Consider the following 19710-nt stretch of genomic DNA (forward strand, 5'->3'; position numbering starts at 1 on the left):
ACAGAGGGAGAGCGTGACAGAGGGAGAGCGTGACAGAGCGAGAGCACGACAGAGAGAGAGCGTGACACAGAGAAAGCTACAGAGGGAGAGCGCGACAGAGTGAGAGGGCGACAGAGGGAGAGGGCGACAGAGGGAGAGGGCGACAGAGGGAGAGGGCGACAGAGGGAGAGGGCGACAGAGGGAGAGGGCGACAGAGGGAGAGGGCGACAGAGGGAGAGGGCGACAGAGGGAGAGATAGTGACAGAGAGAGCGCGTGACAGAGAGAGAGAGAGCGTGACAGAGAGAGAGAGCGTGACAGAGAGAGAGAGCGTGACAGAAAGAGAGAGCGTGACAGAAAGAGAGAGCGTGACAGAAAGAGAGAGCGTGACAGAAAGAGAGAGCGTGACAGAGGGAGATCAAGACAGAGAGAGAGCGCGACACAGAGAGAGAGCGCGACGCAGAGAGAGAGCGCGACGCAGAGAGAGAGCGCGACGCAGAGAGAGAGCGCGACGCAGAGAGAGAGCGCGACGCAGAGAGAGAGCGCGACGCAGAGAGAGAGCGCGACGCAGAGAGAGAGCGCGACGCAGAGAGAGAGCGCGACGCAGAGAGAGAGCGCGACGCAGAGGGAGAGCGCGACGCAGAGGGAGAGCGCGACGCAGAGGGAGAGCGCGACGCAGTGGGAGAGCGCGACGCAGAGGGAGAGCGCGACGCAGAGGGAGAGCGCGACACAGAGGGAGAGCGCGACACAGAGGGAGAGCGCGACGCAGAGGGAGAGCGCGACACAGAGGGGGAGAGCGCGACAGAGGGAGAGCGACAGAGAGAGAGCGTGTGACAGAGAGAGAGCGTGCGACAGAGAGAGAGCGCGCGACAGAGAGAGAGCGCGCGACAGAGAGAGAGCGCGACAGAGAGAGAGCGCGACAGAGAGAGAGCGCGACAGAGAGAGAGCGCGACAGAGAGAGAGCGCGACAGAGAGAAAGAGCGCGACAGAGAGAGAGAGCGCGACAGAGAGAGAGAGCGCGACAGAGAGAGCGTGACAGAGAGAGAGCGTGACAGAGAGAGCGCGCGACAGAGAGAGAGCATGACACAGAAAGAGAGGGGGGACACAGAAAGAGAGCGCGACAGAGAGAGAGAGCGCGACAGAGAGAGAGCGTGACAGAGGGAGAGCGAGACAGAGAGAGAGCGTTAGAGAGAGAGAGCGTGACAGAGAGCGACAGAGAGAGAGAGCGTGACAGAGAGAGAGCGTGAGAAGAGAGAGAGAGAGAGAGCATGACAGAGAGAGAGCATGACAGAGAGAGAGCGCGTGACAGAGAGAGAGCGCGTGACAGAGAGAGAGCGCGTGACAGAGAGAGTGTGACATAGAGAGAGCGTGACAGAGAGCGCGACAGAGAGAGAGCGCGAGAGAGAGAGAGCGCGACAGAGAGCGCGACAGAGTGAGAGCGTGACAGAGAGAGCGACAGAGAGAGAGACCGTGACAGAGTGCGAGAGTGTGACAGAGTGAGAGAGCGCGACAGAGAGCGAGCGCGCGACAGAGAGCGCGACAGAGGGAGAGCGCGACAGAGGGAGAGCGCGACAGAGGGAGAGCGCGACAGAGCGCGAGCGCGTGACAGAGAGAGCGACAGAGAGAGAGCGTGACAGAGAGAGAGCGTGACAGAGAGAGAGAGCGTGACAGAGAGAGAGACCGTGACAGAGAGCGAGCGTGACAGAGAGCGAGCGTAAGAGAGCGAGCATGACAGAGTGAGAGAGCGCGACAGAGTGAGAGAGCGTGACAGAGAGAGACCGTGACAGAGAGAGAGACCGTGACAGAGTGAGAGAGCGTGACAGAGTGAGAGAGCGTGACAGAGTGAGAGAGCGTGACAGAGTGAGAGAGCGTGACAGAGGGACAGCGCGACAGAGAGCGCGACAGAGAGAGAGAACGCGACAGAGAGAGAACGCGACAGAGGGAGAGCGCGACAGAGAGAGAACGCGACACAGAGGGAGAGAACGCGACACAGAGGGAGAGAACGCGACAGAGAGAGCGCGACAGAGAGCGAGCGCGTGACAGAGAGAGTGACAGAGAGAGAGCGCGTGACAGAGAGAGAGCGCGTGACAGAGAGAGAGCGCGTGACAGAGTGCGAGAGCGTGACAGAGTGAGAGAGCGTGACAGAGTGAGAGAGCGTGACAGAGTGAGAGAGCGTGACAGAGAGCGAGCGGGTGACAGAGAGAACGACAGAGAGAGAGCCTGACAGAGGGACGGCGTGACAGAGAGTGAGAGCGTGACAGAGAGCGACAGAGAGAGAGACCGTGACAGAGTGCGAGAGTGTGACAGAGTGAGAGAGCGCGACAGAGAGCGAGCGCGACAGAGGGAGAGCGCGACAGAGGGAGAGCGCGACAGAGGGAGAGCGCGACAGAGGGAGAGCGCGACAGAGGGAGAGCGCGACAGAGGGAGAGCGCGACAGAGGGAGAGCGCGACAGAGGGAGAGCGCGACAGAGGGAGAGCGCGACAGAGGGAGAGCGCGACAGAGGGAGAGCGCGACAGAGGGAGAGCGCGACAGAGGGAGAGCGCGACAGAGGGAGAGCGCGACAGAGGGAGAGCGCGACAGAGGGAGAGCGCGACACAGAGGGAGAGAACGCGACAGAGGGAGAGCGTGACAGAGTGAGAGAGCGCGACAGAGAGCGAGTGCGTGACAGAGAGAGCGACAGAGAGAGAGCATGACACAGAGAGAGCGTGACACAGAGAAAGAGCGCGACAGAGTGAGAGAGCGTGACAGAGAGCGAGCGCGTGACAGAGAGGAGCGCGTGACAGAGAGAGACCGTGACAGAGAGAGACCGTGACAGAGAGAGACCGTGACAGAGAGAGACCGTGACAGAGAGAGAGACCGTGACAGAGTGAGAGAGCGTGACAGAGGGACAGCGTGACAGAGAGCGCGACAGAGGGAGAGCGCGACAGAGGGAGAGCGCGACAGAGGGAGAGCGCGACAGAGGGAGAGCGCGACAGAGGGAGAGCGCGACAGAGGGAGAGCGCGACAGAGGGAGAGCGCGACAGAGGGAGAGCGCGACAGAGGGAGAGCGCGACACAGAGGGAGAACGCGACACAGAGGGAGAACGCGACACAGAGGGAGAGAACGCGACAGAGGGAGAGCGTGACAGAGAGCGAGCGTGACAGAGAGCGAGCGCGACAGAGTGAGAGAGCGCGACAGAGTGAGAGAGCGCGACAGAGTGAGAGAGCGCGACAGAGTGAGAGAGCGCGACAGAGTGAGAGAGCGTGAAAGAGTGAGAGAGCGTGACAGAGAGAGACCGTGACAGAGAGAGAGACCGTGACAGAGAGAGAGACCGTGACAGAGTGAGAGAGCGTGACAGAGAGAGAGCGCGACAGAGAGAGAATGCGACAGAGGGAGAGCGCGACAGAGGGAGAGCGCGACAGAGGGAGAGCGCGACAGAGGGAGAGCGCGACAGAGGGAGAGCGCGACAGAGGGAGAGCGCGACACAGAGGGAGAGAACGCGACAGAGGGAGAGCGTGACAGAGTGAGAGAGCGCGACAGAGAACGAGCGCGTGACAGAGAGCGAGCGCGTGACAGAGAGAGCGCGTGACAGAGTGCGAGAGCGTGACAGAGTGCGAGAGCGTGACAGAGTGCGAGAGCGTGACAGAGTGAGAGAGCGCGACAGAGAGCGAGCGCGTGACAGAGAAAGCGACAGAGAGAGAGCCTGACAGAGGGACGGCGTGACAGAGAGTGAGAGCGTGACAGAGAGAGCGACAGAGAGAGAGACCGTGACAGAGTGCGAGAGCGTGACAGAGAGCGAGTGTGACAGAGTGAGAAAGCGCGACAGAGAGCGAGCGCGTGACAGAGAGGAGCGCGTGACAGAGAGCACGACAGAGAGAGAGTGCGACAGAGAGAGCGCGTGACAGAGAGAGCGCGTGACAGAGTGAGAGAGCGCGACAGAGAGAGAACGCGACACAGAGGGAGAGAACGCGACAGAGGGAGAGCGTGACAGAGTGAGAGAGCGCGACAGAGTGAGAGAGCGCGACAGAGAGCGAGCGCGTGACAGAGAGAGCGACAGAGAGAGAGCGTGACAGAGAGAGAGCGTGACAGAGAGAGAGAGCGTGACAGAGAGTGAGAGCGTGACAGAGAGAGCGACAGAGAGAGAGACCGTGACAGAGTGCGAGAGCGTGACAGAGAGCGAGTGTGACAGAGTGAGAAAGCGCGACAGAGAGCGAGCGCGTGACAGAGAGGAACGCGTGACAGAGAGCACGACAGAGAGAGAGTGCGACAGAGAGAGCGCGTGACAGAGAGGAGCGCGTGACAGAGAGAGACCGTGACAGAGAGAGACCGTGACAGAGAGAGACCGTGACAGAGAGAGAGACCGTGACAGAGTGAGAGAGCGCGACAGAGTGAGAGAGCGCGACAGAGTGAGAGAGCGCGACAGAGTGAGAGAGCGCGACAGAGTGAGAGAGCGCGACAGAGTGAGTGAACGCGACAGAGAGAGAGAACGCGACAGAGGGAGAACGCGACAGAGGGAGAACGCGACAGAGGGAGAGCGCGACAGAGAGAGAACGCGACACAGAGGGAGAGAACGCGACAGAGTGAGAGAGCGCGACAGAGAGCGAGCGCGTGACAGAGAGAGCGCGTGACAGAGAGAGAGCGCGTGACAGAGAGAGAGCGCGTGACAGAGAGAGAGCGCGTGACAGAGTGCGAGAGCGTGACAGAGTGAGAGAGCGCGACAGAGTGAGAGAGCGCGACAGAGAGCGAGCGCGTGACAGAGAGAGCGCGTGACAGAGAGAGAGCGCGTGACAGAGAGAGAGCGCGTGACAGAGTGCGAGACCGTGACAGAGTGAGAGAGCGCGACAGAGAGCGAGCGCGTGACAGAGAGCGCGACAGAGGGAGAGCGCGACAGAGGGAGAGCGCGACAGAGGGAGAGCGCGACAGAGCGAGAGCGCGACAGAGGGAGAGCGCGACAGAGGGAGAGCGCGACAGAGGGAGAGCGCGACAGAGGGAGAGCGCGACAGAGGGAGAGCGCGACAGAGGGAGAGCGCGACACAGAAGGAGAGAACGCGACAGAGTGAGAGAGCGCGACAGAGAGCGAGTGTGACAGAGTGAGAGAGCGCGACAGAGAGCGAGCGCGTGACAGACAGCGCGACAGAGGGAGAGCGCGACAGAGGGAGAGCGCGACAGAGGGAGAGCGCGACAGAGGGAGAGCGCGACAGAGGGAGAGCGCGACAGAGGGAGAGCGCGACAGAGGGAGAGCGCGACAGAGGGAGAGCGCGACACAGAGGGAGAGCGTGACAGAGTTAGAGAGCACGACAGAGAGCGAGCGCGTGACAGAGAGCGAGCGTGACAGAGAGCGAGCGTGACAGAGAGCGAGCGTGACAGAGAGCGAGCGTGACAGAGAGAGCGCGTGACAGAGAGAGCGCGTGACAGAGAGAGCGCGTGACAGAGAGAGCGCGTGACAGAGAGAGCGCGTGACAGAGAGAGCGCGTGACAGAGTGAGAGAGCGTGACAGAGTGAGAGAGCGCGACAGAGAGCGAGCGCGTGACAGAGAGCGCGACAGAGGGAGAGCGCGACAGAGGGAGAGCGCGACAGAGGGAGAGCGCGACAGAGGGAGAGCGCGACACAGAGGGAGAGAACGCGACAGAGGGAGAGCGTGACAGAGTGAGAGAGCGCGACAGAGAGCGAGCGCGTGACAGAGAGAGAGCGTGACAGAGAGAGAGCGTGACAGAGAGAGAGAGCGTGACAGAGAGAGAGAGCGTGACAGAGAGAGAGCGTGACAGAGAGACCGTGACAGAGAGCGAGCGTGACAGAGAGCGAGCGTGACAGAGAGCGAGCGTGACAGAGAGCGAGCGTGACAGAGAGCGAGCGTAACAGAGAGCGAGCGTGACAGAGAGCGAGCGTGAGAGAGTGAGAAACCGTGACAGAGAGAGACCGTGACAGAGAGAGAGACCGTGACAGAGGGACAGCGCGACAGAGAGCGCGACAGAGGGAGAGCGCGACAGAGGGAGAGCGCGAGAGAGGGAGAGCGCGACAGAGGGAGAGCGCGACAGAGAGAGAACGCGACAGAGGGAGAGCGTGACAGAGGGAGAGCGTGACAGAGGGAGAGCGTGACAGAGCGAGAGCACGACAGAGAGAGAGCGTGACACAGAGAAAGCTACAGAGGGAGAGCGCGACAGAGTGAGAGCGCGACAGAGGGAGAGGGCGACAGAGGGAGAGCGCGACAGAGGGAGAGGGCGACAGAGGGAGAGGGCGACAGAGGGAGAGATAGTGACAGAGAGAGCGCGTGACAGAGAGAGAGAGAGCGTGACAGAGAGAGAGAGCGTGACAGAGAGAGAGAGCGTGACAGAAAGAGAGAGCGTGACAGAAAGAGAGAGCGTGACAGAAAGAGAGAGCGTGACAGAGGGAGATCAAGACAGAGAGAGAGTGTGACAGACAGCGACAGAGAGAGAGAGCGAGCGACAGAGAGAGAGAGCGAGACACAGAGAGAGAGAGAGAGCGCGACACAGAGAGAGAGCGCGACACAGAGAGAGAGCGCGACGCAGAGAGAGAGCGCGACGCAGAGAGAGAGCGCGACGCAGAGGGAGAGCGCGACGCAGAGGGAGAGCGCGACGCAGAGGGAGAGCGCGACGCAGAGGGAGAGCGCGACGCAGAGGGAGAGCGCGACGCAGAGGGAGAGCGCGACGCAGAGGGAGAGCGCGACACAGAGGGAGAGCGCGACACAGAGGGAGAGCGCGACACAGAGGGGGAGAGCGCGACAGAGGGAGAGCGACAGAGAGAGAGCGTGTGACAGAGAGAGAGCGTGCGACAGAGAGAGAGCGCGTGACAGAGAGAGAGCGCGCGACAGAGAGAGAGCGCGACAGAGAGAGAGCGCGACAGAGAGAGCGCGCGACAGAGAGAGCGCGCGGCAGAGAGAGCGTGTGGCAGAGAGAGAGATAGTGACAGAGAGAGCACGCAACAGAGAGGGAGAGCGCGACACAGAGGGAGAGCGCGACACAGAGGGAGAGCGCGACACAGAGGGAGAGCGCGACACAGAGGGAGAGCGCGACACAGAGGGAGCGTGACACAGAGAGCGCGACAGAGAGAGAGCGCGACAGAGAGAGAGAGCGACAGAGAGAGAGAGCGTGACAGAGAGAGAGAGCGTGACAGAGAGAGAGAGCGTGACAGAGAGAGAGCGCGTGACACAGAGAGAGCGTGACAGAGAGAGCGCGACAGAGAGACAGCGCGTGACAGAGAGAGAGCGTGCGACAGAGAGAGAGCGCGTGACAGAGAGAGAGCGCGCGACAGAGAGAGAGCGCGACAGAGAGAGAGCGCGACAGAGAGAGCGCGCGACAGAGAGAGCGCGCGACAGAGAGAGCGCGCGACAGAGAGAGCACGCGACAGAGAGAGAGCGCGACAGAGAGAGAGCGCGACAGAGAGAGAGCGCGACAGAGAGAAAGAGCGCGACAGAGAGAGAGAGCGCGACAGAGAGAGCGTGACAGAGAGAGAGCGTGACAGAGAGAGCGCGCGACAGAGAGAGAGCATCACACAGAAAGAGAGGGGGGACACAGAAATAGAGCGCAACAGAGAGAGAGAGCGCGACAGAGAGAGAGAGCGTGACAGAGGGAGAGCGAGACAGAGAGAGAGCGTGAGAGAGAGAGAGCGTGACAGAGAGCGACAGAGAGAGAGAGCGTGACAGAGAGAGAGCGTGAGAAGAGAGAGAGAGAGAGAGCGTGACAGAGAGAGAGCATGACAGAGAGAGAGCATGACAGAGAGAGAGCATGACAGAGAGAGAGCGCGTGACAGAGAGAGAGCGCGTGACAGAGAGAGCGACAGAGAGAGAGCGAGACATAGAGAGAGCGTGACAGAGAGCAACAGAGAGAGAGCGCGACAGAGAGAGAGCGCGACAGAGAGAGAGCGCGACAGAGAGAGAGCGCGACAGAGAGAGAGCGCGACAGAGAGAGAGCGCGACAGAGAGAGAGCGCGACAGAGAGAGAGCGCGACAGAGAGAGAGCGACAGAGAGCGCGACAGAGAGAGAGCGTGACAGAGAGAGAGCGTGACAGAGAGAGAGCGTGACAGAGAGCGAGCGTGACAGAGAGCGACAGAGAGAGAGAGCGTGACAGAGAGAGAGCATGACAGAGAGAGAGAGAGCGTGACAGAGAAAGAGCATGACAGAGAGACAGCGCGTGACAGAGAGAGAGAGCGCGACAGAGAGAGCGCGCGACAGAGGGAGAGCGCGACAGAGGGAGAGCGCGACAGAGGGAGAGCGCGACAGAGGGAGCGCGCGACAGAGAGAGCGCGCGACAGAGAGAGCGCGCGGCAGAGAGAGCGTGTGGCAGAGAGAGAGATAGTGACAGAGAGAGCACGCAACAGAGAGGGAGAGCGCGACACAGAGGGAGAGCGCGACACAGAGGGAGAGCGCGACACAGAGGGAGAGCGCGACACAGAGGGAGAGCGCGACACAGAGGGAGAGAGAGACAGAGAGCGCGACAGAGAGAGAGCGCGACAGAGAGAGAGCGCGACAGAGAGAGAGAGCGTGACAGAGAGAGAGAGTGTGACAGAGAGAGAGAGAGTGACAGAGAGAGAGAGCGTGAGACAGAGAGAGCGTGACAGAGAGAGCGCGACAGAGAGACAGCGCGTGACAGAGAGAGAGCGTGCGACAGAGAGAGAGCGCGTGACAGAGAGAGAGCGCGCGACAGAGAGAGAGCGCGACAGAGAGAGAGCGCGACAGAGAGAGCGCGCGACAGAGAGAGCGCGCGACAGAGAGAGCGCGCGACAGAGAGAGCACGCGACAGAGAGAGAGCGCGACAGAGAGAGAGCGCGACAGAGAGAGAGCGCGACAGAGAGAGAGCGCGACAGAGAGAAAGAGCGCGACAGAGAGAGAGAGCGCGACAGAGAGAGCGTGACAGAGAGAGAGCGTGACAGAGAGAGCGCGCGACAGAGAGAGAGCATCACACAGAAAGAGAGGGGGGACACAGAAATAGAGCGCAACAGAGAGAGAGAGCGCGACAGAGAGAGAGAGCGTGACAGAGGGAGAGCGAGACAGAGAGAGAGCGTTAGAGAGAGAGAGCGTGACAGAGAGCGACAGAGAGAGAGAGCGTGACAGAGAGAGAGCGTGAGAAGAGAGAGAGAGAGAGAGCGTGACAGAGAGAGAGCATGACAGAGAGAGAGCATGACAGAGAGAGAGCATGACAGAGAGAGAGCGCGTGACAGAGAGAGAGCGCGTGACAGAGAGAGCGACAGAGAGAGAGCGTGACATAGAGAGAGCGTGACAGAGAGCGACAGAGAGAGAGCGCGACAGAGAGAGAGCGCGACAGAGAGAGAGCGCGACAGAGAGAGAGCGCGACAGAGAGAGAGCGCGACAGAGAGAGAGCGCGACAGAGAGAGAGCGCGACAGAGAGAGAGCGCGACAGAGAGAGCGACAGAGAGAGAGCGTGACAGAGAGAGAGCGTGACAGAGAGAGAGCGTGACAGAGAGCGAGCGTGACAGAGAGCGACAGAGAGAGAGAGCGTGACAGAGAGAGAGCATGACAGAGAGAGAGAGAGCGTGACAGAGAAAGAGCATGACAGAGAGACAGCGCGTGACAGAGAGAGAGAGCGCGACAGAGAGAGCGCGCGACAGAGGGAGAGCGCGACAGAGGGAGAGCGCGACAGAGGGAGAGCGCGACAGAGGGAGCGCGCGACAGAGAGAGCGCGCGACAGAGAGAGCGCGCGGCAGAGAGAGCGTGTGGCAGAGAGAGAGATAGTGACAGAGAGAGCACGCAACAGAGAGGGAGAGCGCGACACAGAGGGAGAGCGCGACACAGAGGGAGAGCGCGACACAGAGGGAGAGCGCGACACAGAGGGAGAGCGCGACACAGAGGGAGCGTGACACAGAGAGCGCGACAGAGAGAGAGCGCGACAGAGAGAGAGCGCGACAGAGAGAGAGAGCGTGACAGAGAGAGAGAGCGTGACAGAGAGAGAGAGCGTGACAGAGAGAGAGAGCGTGACACAGAGAGAGCGTGACAGAGAGAGCGCGACAGAGAGACAGCGCGTGACAGAGAGAGAGCGCGTGACAGAGAGAGAGCGCGTGACAGAGAGAGAGCGCGCGACAGAGAGAGCGTGACAGAGAGAGAGCGTGACAGAGAGCGACAGCGAGAGAGCGTAACAGAGAGAGAGAGCGTAACAGAGAGAGAGAGCGTAACAGAGACAGAGATAGCGTGACAGAGACAGCGCGTGACAGAGAGAGTGTGTGACAGAGGGAGTGCGTTACCGAGAGAGACCGTGACAGAGAGAGAGCGCGACAGAGAGGGAGAGCGCGACAGAGAGGGAGAGCGCGACAGAGAGGGAGAGCGCGACAGAGGGAGAGAGCGTGACAGAGGGAGAGCGCGACAGAGAAACAGCGTGACAGAGAGAGACAGCGTGACAGAGAGAGAGAGCGTGACAGAGAGAGCGCGACAGAGAGAGAGCGCGACAGAGAGAGAGCGCGACAGAGAGAGAGCGCGACAGAGAGAGAGCGCGTGACAGAGAGAGCGCGTGACAGAGAGAGCGCGTGACAGAGAGAGCGCGTGACAGAGAGAGCGCGTGACACAGAGCGAGCATGACACAGAGCGAGCGTGACACAGAGCGAGCGTGACACAGAGCGAGCGTGACACAGAGCGAGCATGACACAGAGCGAGCGTGACAGAGAGAGCGAGCGTGACAGAGAGAGAGAGAGCGTGACAGAGAGAGAGAGAGCGTGACAGAGAGAGAGAGAGCGTGACAGAGACAGCGCGTGACAGAGTGTGTGACAGAGGGAGTGCGTTACCGAGAGAGACCGTGACAGAGAGACAGAGCGTGACAGAGAGAGCGCGCGACAGAGGGAGAGCGACAGAGAGAGAGCGTGTGACAGAGAGAGAGCGTGCGACAGAGAGAGAGCGCGCGACAGAGAGAGAGCGCGCGACAGAGAGAGAGCGCGCGACAGAGAGAGAGCGCGCGACAGAGAGAGAGCGCGCGACAGAGAGAGAGCGCGACAGAGAGAGAGCGCGACAGAGAGAGAGCGCGACAGAGAAAGAGCGCGACAGAGAGAGAGAGCGCGACAGAGAGAGAGAGCGCGACAGAGAGAGAGAGCGCGACAGAGAGAGCGTGACAGAGAGAGAGCGTGACAGAGAGAGCGCGCGACAGAGAGAGCGCGCGACAGAGAGAGAGCATGACACAGAAAGAGAGGGGGGACACAGAAAGAGAGCGCGACAGAGAGAGAGAGCGCGACAGAGAGAGAGCGTGACAGAGGGAGAGCGAGACAGAGAGAGAGCGTTAGAGAGAGAGAGCGTGACAGAGAGCGACAGAGAGAGAGAGCGTGACAGAGAGAGAGCGTGAGAAGAGAGAGAGAGAGAGAGCATGACAGAGAGAGAGCATGACAGAGAGAGAGCGCGTGACAGAGAGAGAGCGCGTGACAGAGAGAGAGCGCGTGACAGAGAGAGTGTGACAGAGAGAGCGTGACAGAGAGCGCGACAGAGAGAGAGCGCGACAGAGAGAGAGCGCGACAGAGAGCGCGACAGAGTGAGAGCGTGACAGAGAGAGCGACAGAGAGAGAGACCGTGACAGAGTGCGAGAGTGTGACAGAGTGAGAGAGCGCGACAGAGAGCGAGCGCGCGACAGAGAGCGCGACAGAGGGAGAGCGCGACAGAGGGAGAGCGCGACAGAGGGAGAGCGCGACAGAGAGCGAGCGCGTGACAGAGAGAGCGACAGAGAGAGAGCGTGACAGAGAGAGAGCGTGACAGAGAGAGAGAGCGTGACAGAGAGAGAGACCGTGACAGAGAGCGAGCGTGACAGAGAGCGAGCGTAAGAGAGCGAGCATGACAGAGTGAGAGAGCGCGACAGAGTGAGAGAGCGTGACAGAGAGAGACCGTGACAGAGAGAGAGACCGTGACAGAGTGAGAGAGCGTGACAGAGTGAGAGAGCGTGACAGAGTGAGAGAGCGTGACAGAGTGAGAGAGCGTGACAGAGGGACAGCGCAACAGAGAGCGCGACAGAGAGCGAGAACGCGACAGAGAGAGAACGCGACAGAGAGAGAACGCGACAGAGAGAGAACGCGACAGAGGGAGAGCGCGACAGAGGGAGAGCGCGACAGAGGGAGAGCCCGACAGAGAGAGAACGCGACACAGAGGGAGAGAACGCGACACAGAGGGAGAGAACGCGACAGAGAGAGCGCGACAGAGAGCGAGCGCGTGACAGAGAGAGTGACAGAGAGAGAGCGCGTGACAGAGAGAGAGCGCGTGACAGAGAGAGAGCGCGTGACAGAGTGAGAGAGCGTGACAGAGTGAGAGAGCGTGACAGAGTGAGAGAGCGTGACAGAGTGAGAGAGCGTGACAGAGTGAGAGAGCGTGACAGAGAGCGAGCGGGTGACAGAGAGAACGACAGAGAGAGAGCCTGACAGAGGGACGGCGTGACAGAGAGTGAGAGCGTGACAGAGAGAGCGACAGAGAGAGAGACTGTGACAGAGTGCGAGAGTGTGACAGAGTGAGAGAGCGCGACAGAGAGCGAGCGCGTGACAGAGAGCGCGACAGAGGGAGAGCGCGACAGAGGGAGAGCGCGACAGAGGGAGAGCGCGACAGAGGGAGAGCGCGACAGAGGGAGAGCGCGAGAGAGGGAGAGCGCGACAGAGGGAGAGCGCGACAGAGGGAGAGCGCGACAGAGGGAGAGCGCGACAGAGGGAGAGCGCGACAGAGGGAGAGCGCGACAGAGGGAGAGCGCGACAGAGGGAGAGCGCGACACAGAGGGAGAGAACGCGACAGAGGGAGAGCGTGACAGAGTGAGAGAGCGCGACAGAGAGCGAGTGCGTGACAGAGAGAGCGACAGAGAGAGAGCGTGACAGAGAGAGAGCGTGACACAGAGAAAGAGCGCGACAGAGTGAGAGAGCGTGACAGAGAGCGAGCGCGTGACAGAGAGGAGCGCGTGACAGAGAGAGACCGTGACAGAGAGAGACCGTGACAGAGAGAGAGACCGTGACAGAGTGAGAGAGCGTGACAGAGGGACAGCGTGACAGAGAGCGTGACAGAGGGAGAGCGTGACAGAGGGAGAGCGCGACAGAGGGAGAGCGCGACAGAGGGAGAGCGCGACAGAGGGAGAGCGCGACAGAGTGAGAGAGCGCGACAGAGTGAGAGAGCGCGACAGAGTGAGAGAGCGTGAAAGAGTGAGAGAGCGTGACAGAGAGGAGCGCGTGACAGAGAGAGACCGTGACAGAGAGAGAGACCGTGACAGAGAGAGAGACCGTGACAGAGTGAGAGAGCGTGACAGGGAGAGAGCGCGACAGAGAGAGAATGCGACAGAGGGAGAGCGCGACAGAGGGAGAGCGCGACAGAGGGAGAGCGCGACAGAGGGAGAGCGCGACAGAGGGAGAGCGCGACAGAGGGAGGGCGCGACAGAGGGAGAGCGCGACACAGAGGGAGAGAACGCGACAGAGGGAGAGCGTGACAGAGTGAGAGAGCGCGACAGAGAACGAGCGCGTGACAGAGAGCGAGCGCGTGACAGAGAGAGCGCGTGACAGAGTGCGAGAGCGTGACAGAGTGCGAGAGCGTGACAGAGTGCGAGAGCGTGACAGAGTGAGAGAGCGCGACAGAGAGCGAGCGCGTGACAGAGAAAGCGACAGAGAGAGAGCCTGACAGAGGGACGGCGTGACAGAGAGTGAGAGCGTGACAGAGAGAGCGCGTGACAGAGTGCGAGAGCGTGACAGAGTGCGAGAGCGTGACAGAGTGCGAGAGCGTGACAGAGTGCGAGAGCGTGACAGAGAGCGAGTGTGACAGAGTGAGAAAGCGCGACAGAGAGCGAGCGCGTGACAGAGAGGAACGCGTGACAGAGAGCACGACAGAGAGAGAGTGCGACAGAGAGAGCGCGTGACAGAGAGAGCGCGTGACAGAGTGAGAGAGCGCGACAGAGAGAGAACGCGACACAGAGGGAGAGAACGCGACAGAGGGAGAGCGTGACAGAGTGAGAGAGCGCGACAGAGTGAGAGAGCGCGACAGAGAGCGAGCGCGAGACAGAGAGAGCGACAGAGAGAGAGCGTGACAGAGAGAGAGCGTGACAGAGAGAGAGAGCGTGACAGAGAGTGAGAGCGTGACAGAGAGAGCGACAGAGAGAGAGACCGTGACAGAGTGCGAGAGCGTGACAGAGAGCGAGTGTGACAGAGTGAGAAAGCGCGACAGAGAGAGAGCGCGAGACAGAGAGGAACGCGTGACAGAGAGCACGACAGAGAGAGAGTGCGACAGAGAGAGCGCGTGACAGAGAGGAGCGCGTGACAGAGAGAGACCGTGACAGAGAGAGACCGTGACAGAGAGAGACCGTGACAGAGAGAGAGACCGTGACAGAGTGAGAGAGCGCGACAGAGTGAGAGAGCGCGACAGAGTGAGAGAGCGCGACAGAGTGAGAGAGCGCGACAGAGTGAGAGAGCGCGACAGAGTGAGAGAACGCGACAGAGAGAGAGAACGCGACAGAGGGAGAGCGCGACAGAGGGAGAGCGCGACAGAGGGAGAGCGCGACAGACAGAGAACGCGACAGAGGGAGAGCGCGACAGAGAGAGAACGCGACACAGAGGGAGAGAACGCGACAGAGTGAGAGAGCGCGACAGAGAGCGAGCGCGTGACAGAGAGAGCGCGTGACAGAGAGAGAGCGCGTGACAGAGAGAGAGCGCGTGACAGAGTGCGAGAGCGTGACAGAGTGAGAGAGCGCGACAGAGTGAGAGAGCGCGACAGAGAGCGAGCGCGTGACAGAGAGAGCGCGTGACAGAGAGAGAGCGCGTGACAGAGAGAGAGCGCGTGACAGAGTGCGAGACCGTGACAGAGTGAGAGAGCGCGACAGAGAGCGAGCGCGTGACAGAGAGCGCGACAGAGGGAGAGCGCGACAGAGGGAGAGCGCGACAGAGGGAGAGCGCGACAGAGGGAGAGCGCGACAGAGGGAGAGCGCGACAGAGAGAGAGAGCGACAGAGGGAGAGCGCGACACAGAAGGAGAGAACGCGACAGAGTGAGAGAGCGCGACAGAGAGCGAGTGTGACAGAGTGAGAGAGCGCGACAGAGAGCGAGCGCGTGACAGACAGCGCGACAGAGGGAGAGCGCGACAGAGGGAGAGCGCGACAGAGGGAGAGCGCGACAGAGGGAGAGCGCGACAGAGGGAGAGCGCGACAGAGGGAGAGCGCGACAGAGGGAGAGCGCGACAGAGGGAGAGCGCGACACAGAGGGAGAGCGTGACAGAGTTAGAGAGCACGACAGAGAGCGAGCGCGTGACAGAGAGCGAGCGTGACAGAGAGCGAGCGTGACAGAGAGCGAGCGTGACAGAGAGAGCGCGTGACAGAGAGAGCGCGTGACAGAGAGAGCGCGTGACAGAGAGAGCGCGTGACAGAGAGAGCGCGTGACAGAGAGAGCGCGTGACAGAGTGAGAGAGCGTGACAGAGTGAGAGAGCGCGACAGAGAGCGAGCGCGTGACAGAGAGCGCGACAGAGGGAGAGCGCGACAGAGGGAGAGCGCGACAGAGGGAGAGCGCGACAGAGGGAGAGCGCGACACAGAGGGAGAGAACGCGACAGAGGGAGAGCGTGACAGAGTGAGAGAGCGCGACAGAGAGCGAGCGCGTGACAGAGAGAGCGACAGAGAGAGAGCGTGACAGAGAGAGAGCGTGACAGAGAGAGAGAGCGTGACAGAGAGAGAGCGTGACAGAGAGACCGTGACAGAGAGCGAGCGTGACAGAGAGCGAGCGTGACAGAGAGCGAGCGTAACAGAGAGCGAGCGTGACAGAGAGCGAGCGTGACAGAGTGAGAGACCGTGACAGAGAGAGACCGTGACAGAGAGAGACCGTGACAGAGAGAGAGACCGTGACAGAGGGACAGCGCGACAGAGAGCGCGACAGAGGGAGAGCGCGACAGAGGGAGAGCGCGACAGAGGGAGAGCGCGACAGAGGGAGAGCGCGACAGAGGGAGAGCGCGACAGAGAGAGAACGCGACAGAGAGAGAACGCGACAGAGGGAGAGCGTGACAGAGGGAGAGCGTGACAGAGGGAGAGCGTGACAGAGCGAGAGCACGACAGAGAGAGAGCGTGACACAGAGAAAGCTACAGAGGGAGAGCGCGACAGAGTGAGAGCGCGACAGAGGGAGAGGGCGACAGAGGGAGAGGGCGACAGAGGGAGAGGGCGACAGAGGGAGAGGGCGACAGAGGGAGAGATAGTGACAGAGAGAGCGCGTGACAGAGAGAGAGAGAGCGTGACAGAGAGAGAGAGCGTGACAGAGAGAGAGAGCGTGACAGAAAGAGAGAGCGTGACAGAAAGAGAGAGCGTGACAGAGGGAGATCAAGACAGAGAGAGAGTGTGACAGACAGCGACAGAGAGAGAGAGCGCGACAGAGAGAGAGAGCGCGACAGAGAGAGAGAGCGCGACAGAGAGAGAGAGCGCGACGCAGAGAGAGAGCGCGACGCAGAGAGAGAGCGCGACGCAGAGGGAGAGCGCGACGCAGAGGGAGAGCGCGACGCAGAGGGAGAGCGCGACGCAGAGGGAGAGCGCGACGCAGAGGGAGAGCGCGACACAGAGGGAGAGCGCGACACAGAGGGAGAGCGCGACACAGAGGGGGAGAGCGCGACAGAGGGAGAGCGACAGAGAGAGAGCGTGTGACAGAGAGAGAGCGTGCGACAGAGAGAGAGCGCGTGACAGAGAGAGAGCGCGCGACAGAGAGAGAGCGCGACAGAGAGAGCGCGCGACAGAGAGAGCGCGCGACAGAGAGAGCGCGCGACAGAGAGAGCACGCGACAGAGAGAGAGCGCGACAGAGAGAGAGCGCGACAGAGAGAGAGCGCGACAGAGAGAGAGCGCGACAGAGAGAGAGCGCGACAGAGAGAGAGCGCGACAGAGAGAGAGCGCGACAGAGAGAGAGCGCGACAGAGAGAAAGAGCGCGACAGAGAGAGAGAGCGCGACAGAGAGAGCGTGACAGAGAGAGCGCGTGACAGAGAGAGCGCGTGACAGAGAGAGCGCGCGACAGAGAGAGCGCGCGACAGAGAGAGAGCATGACACAGAAAGAGAGGGGGGACACAGAAAGAGAGCGCAACAGAGAGAGAGAGCGCGACAGAGAGAGAGAGCGTGACAGAGGGAGAGCGAGACAGAGAGAGAGCGTTAGAGAGAGAGAGCGTGACAGAGAGCGACAGAGAGAGAGAGCGTGACAGAGAGAGAGCGTGAGAAGAGAGAGAGAGAGAGAGCGTGACAGAGAGAGAGCATGACAGAGAGAGAGCATGACAGAGAGAGAGCGCGTGACAGAGAGAGAGCGCGTGACAGAGAGAGAGCGCGTGACAGAGAGAGCGACAGAGAGAGAGCGCGACAGAGAGAGAGCGCGACAGAGAGAGAGCGCGACAGAGAGAGAGCGCGACAGAGAGAGAGCGACAGAGAGCGCGACAGAGAGAGAGCGTGACAGAGAGAGAGCGTGACAGAGAGAGAGCGTGACAGAGAGCGAGCGTGACAGAGAGCATGACAGAGAGAGAGAGAGCGTGACAGAGAAAGAGCATGACAGAGAGACAGCGCGTGACAGAGAGAGAGAGCGCGACAGAGAGAGCGCGCGACAGAGGGAGAGCGCGACAGAGGGAGAGCGCGACAGAGGGAGAGCGCGACAGAGGGAGCGCGCGACAGAGAGAGCGCGCGACAGAGAGAGCGCGCGGCAGAGAGAGCGTGTGGCAGAGAGAGAGATAGTGACAGAGAGAGCACGCAACAGAGAGGGAGAGCGCGACAGAGGGAGAGCGCGACACAGAGGGAGAGCGCGACACAGAGGGAGAGCGCGACACAGAGGGAGAGCGCGACACAGAGGGAGAGCGCGACACAGAGGGAGCGTGACACAGAGAGCGCGACAGAGAGAGAGCGCGACAGAGAGAGAGAGCGTGACAGAGAGAGAGAGCGTGACAGAGAGAGAGAGCGTGACAGAGAGAGAGAGCGTGACACAGAGAGAGCGTGACAGAGAGAGCGCGACAGAGAGAGCGCGACAGAGAGACAGCGCGTGACAGAGAGAGAGCGCGTGACAGAGAGAGAGCGCGTGACAGAGAGAGAGCGCGCGACAGAGAGAGAGCGTGACAGAGAGAGAGCGTGACAGAGAGAGAGCGTGACAGAGAGCGACAGAGAGAGAGAGCGACAGAGAGAGCGCGACAGAGAGAGAGCGTGACAGAGAGAGAGCGTGACAGAGAGCGACAGCGAGAGAGCGTAACAGAGAGAGAGAGCGTAACAGAGACAGAGATAGCGTGACAGAGACAGCGCGTGACAGAGAGAGTGTGTGACAGAGGGAGTGCGTTACCGAGAGAGACCGTGACAGAGAGAGAGCGCGACAGAGAGGGAGAGCGCGACAGAGAGGGAGAGCGCGACAGAGAGGGAGAGCGCGACAGAGAGGGAGAGCGCGACAGAGTGAGCGTGACAGATAGAGAGCGCGACAGAGAGAGAGCGCGACAGAGAGGGAGAGCGCGACAGAGAGGGAGAGCGCGACAGAGAGGGAGAGCGCGACAGAGGGAGAGAGCGTGACAGAGGGAGAGCGCGACAGAGAAACAGCGAGACAGAGAGAGACAGCGTGACAGAGAGAGAGAGCGTGACAGACAGAGCGCGACAGAGAGAGAGCGCGACAGAGAGAGAGCGCGACAGAGAGAGAGCGTGACAGAGAGAGAGCGCGTGACAGAGAGAGCGCGTGACAGAGAGAGCGCGTGACAGAGAGAGCGCGTGACAGAGAGAGCGCGTGACACAGAGCGAGCGTGACACAGAGCGAGCGTGACACAGAGCGAGCGTGACACAGAGCGAGCATGACACAGAGCGAGCATGACACAGAGCGAGCGTGACAGAGAGAGCGAGCGTGACAGAGAGAGAGAGAGCGTGACAGAGACAGCGCGTGACAGAGTGTGTGACAGAGGGAGTGCGTTACCGAGAGAGACCGTGACAGAGAGACAGAGCGTGACAGAGAGAGCGCGCGACAGAGGGAGAGCAACAGAGAGAGAGCGTGACAGAGAGAGAGCGTGACAGAGAGAGAGCGTGACAGAGAGGGAGAGCGCGACAGAGAGAGAGAGCGACAGAGAGAGCGCGACAGAGAGAGAGCGCGTGACAGAGAGAGCGCGACAGAGAGAGAGCGTGACACAGAGCGAGCGTGACAGAGAGAGAGAGTGTGACAGAGAGAGAGAGCGTGACAGAGAGAGAGAGCGTGACAGAGAGAGAGAGCGTGACAGAGAGAGTGTGTGACAGAGGGAGTGCGTTACTGAGAGAGACCGTGACAGAGAGACAGAGCGTGACAGAGAGAGCGCGCGACAGAGGGAGAGCAACAGAGAGAGAGCGCGATAGAGAGAGAGCGTGACAGAGAGGGAGAGCGTGACAGAGAGAGAGCGCGACACAGAGAGAGAGCGCGACACAGAGAGAGAGCGCGACACAGAGAGAGAGCGACACAGAGAGAGAGCGCGACAGAGAGAGAGCGCGACAGAGAGAGAGCGTGACAGAGAGAGAGCGTGACAGAGAGAGAGCGTGACAGAGAGAGAGTGCGACACAGAGAGAGAGCGCGATAGAGAGAGGGCGTGACAGAGAGAGAGAGCGTGACAGAGAGAGAGTGCGACACAGAGAGAGAGCGTGACAGAGAGAGAGCGCGACACAGAGAGAGAGCGCGACACAGAGAGAGAGCGCGACACAGAGAGAGCGCGACACAGAGAGAGCGTGACAGAGAGAGAGCGCGACACAGAGAGAGTGCGACACAGAGAGAGAGCGCGATAGAGAGAGGGCGTGACAGAGAGAGAGAGCGTGACAGAGAGAGAGTGCGACACAGAGAGAGAGCGCGACACAGAGAGAGAGCGCGACACAGAGAGA

The 19710-nt window shown here is 61.0% G+C and overlaps 1 protein-coding gene across 1 annotated transcript in view; it reads right to left on the reverse strand.

Annotated features, from left to right (window-relative positions):
* Positions 1–19710, reverse strand: part of LOC132808814 (upstream stimulatory factor 1-like) — a 97185-nt gene that overhangs the window by 73063 nt on the left and 4412 nt on the right. The window lies entirely within an intron of this gene.

Source organism: Hemiscyllium ocellatum, assembly GCF_020745735.1.
Source record: "Hemiscyllium ocellatum isolate sHemOce1 chromosome 40 unlocalized genomic scaffold, sHemOce1.pat.X.cur. SUPER_40_unloc_10, whole genome shotgun sequence".
Taxonomy (NCBI): domain Eukaryota; kingdom Metazoa; phylum Chordata; class Chondrichthyes; order Orectolobiformes; family Hemiscylliidae; genus Hemiscyllium; species Hemiscyllium ocellatum.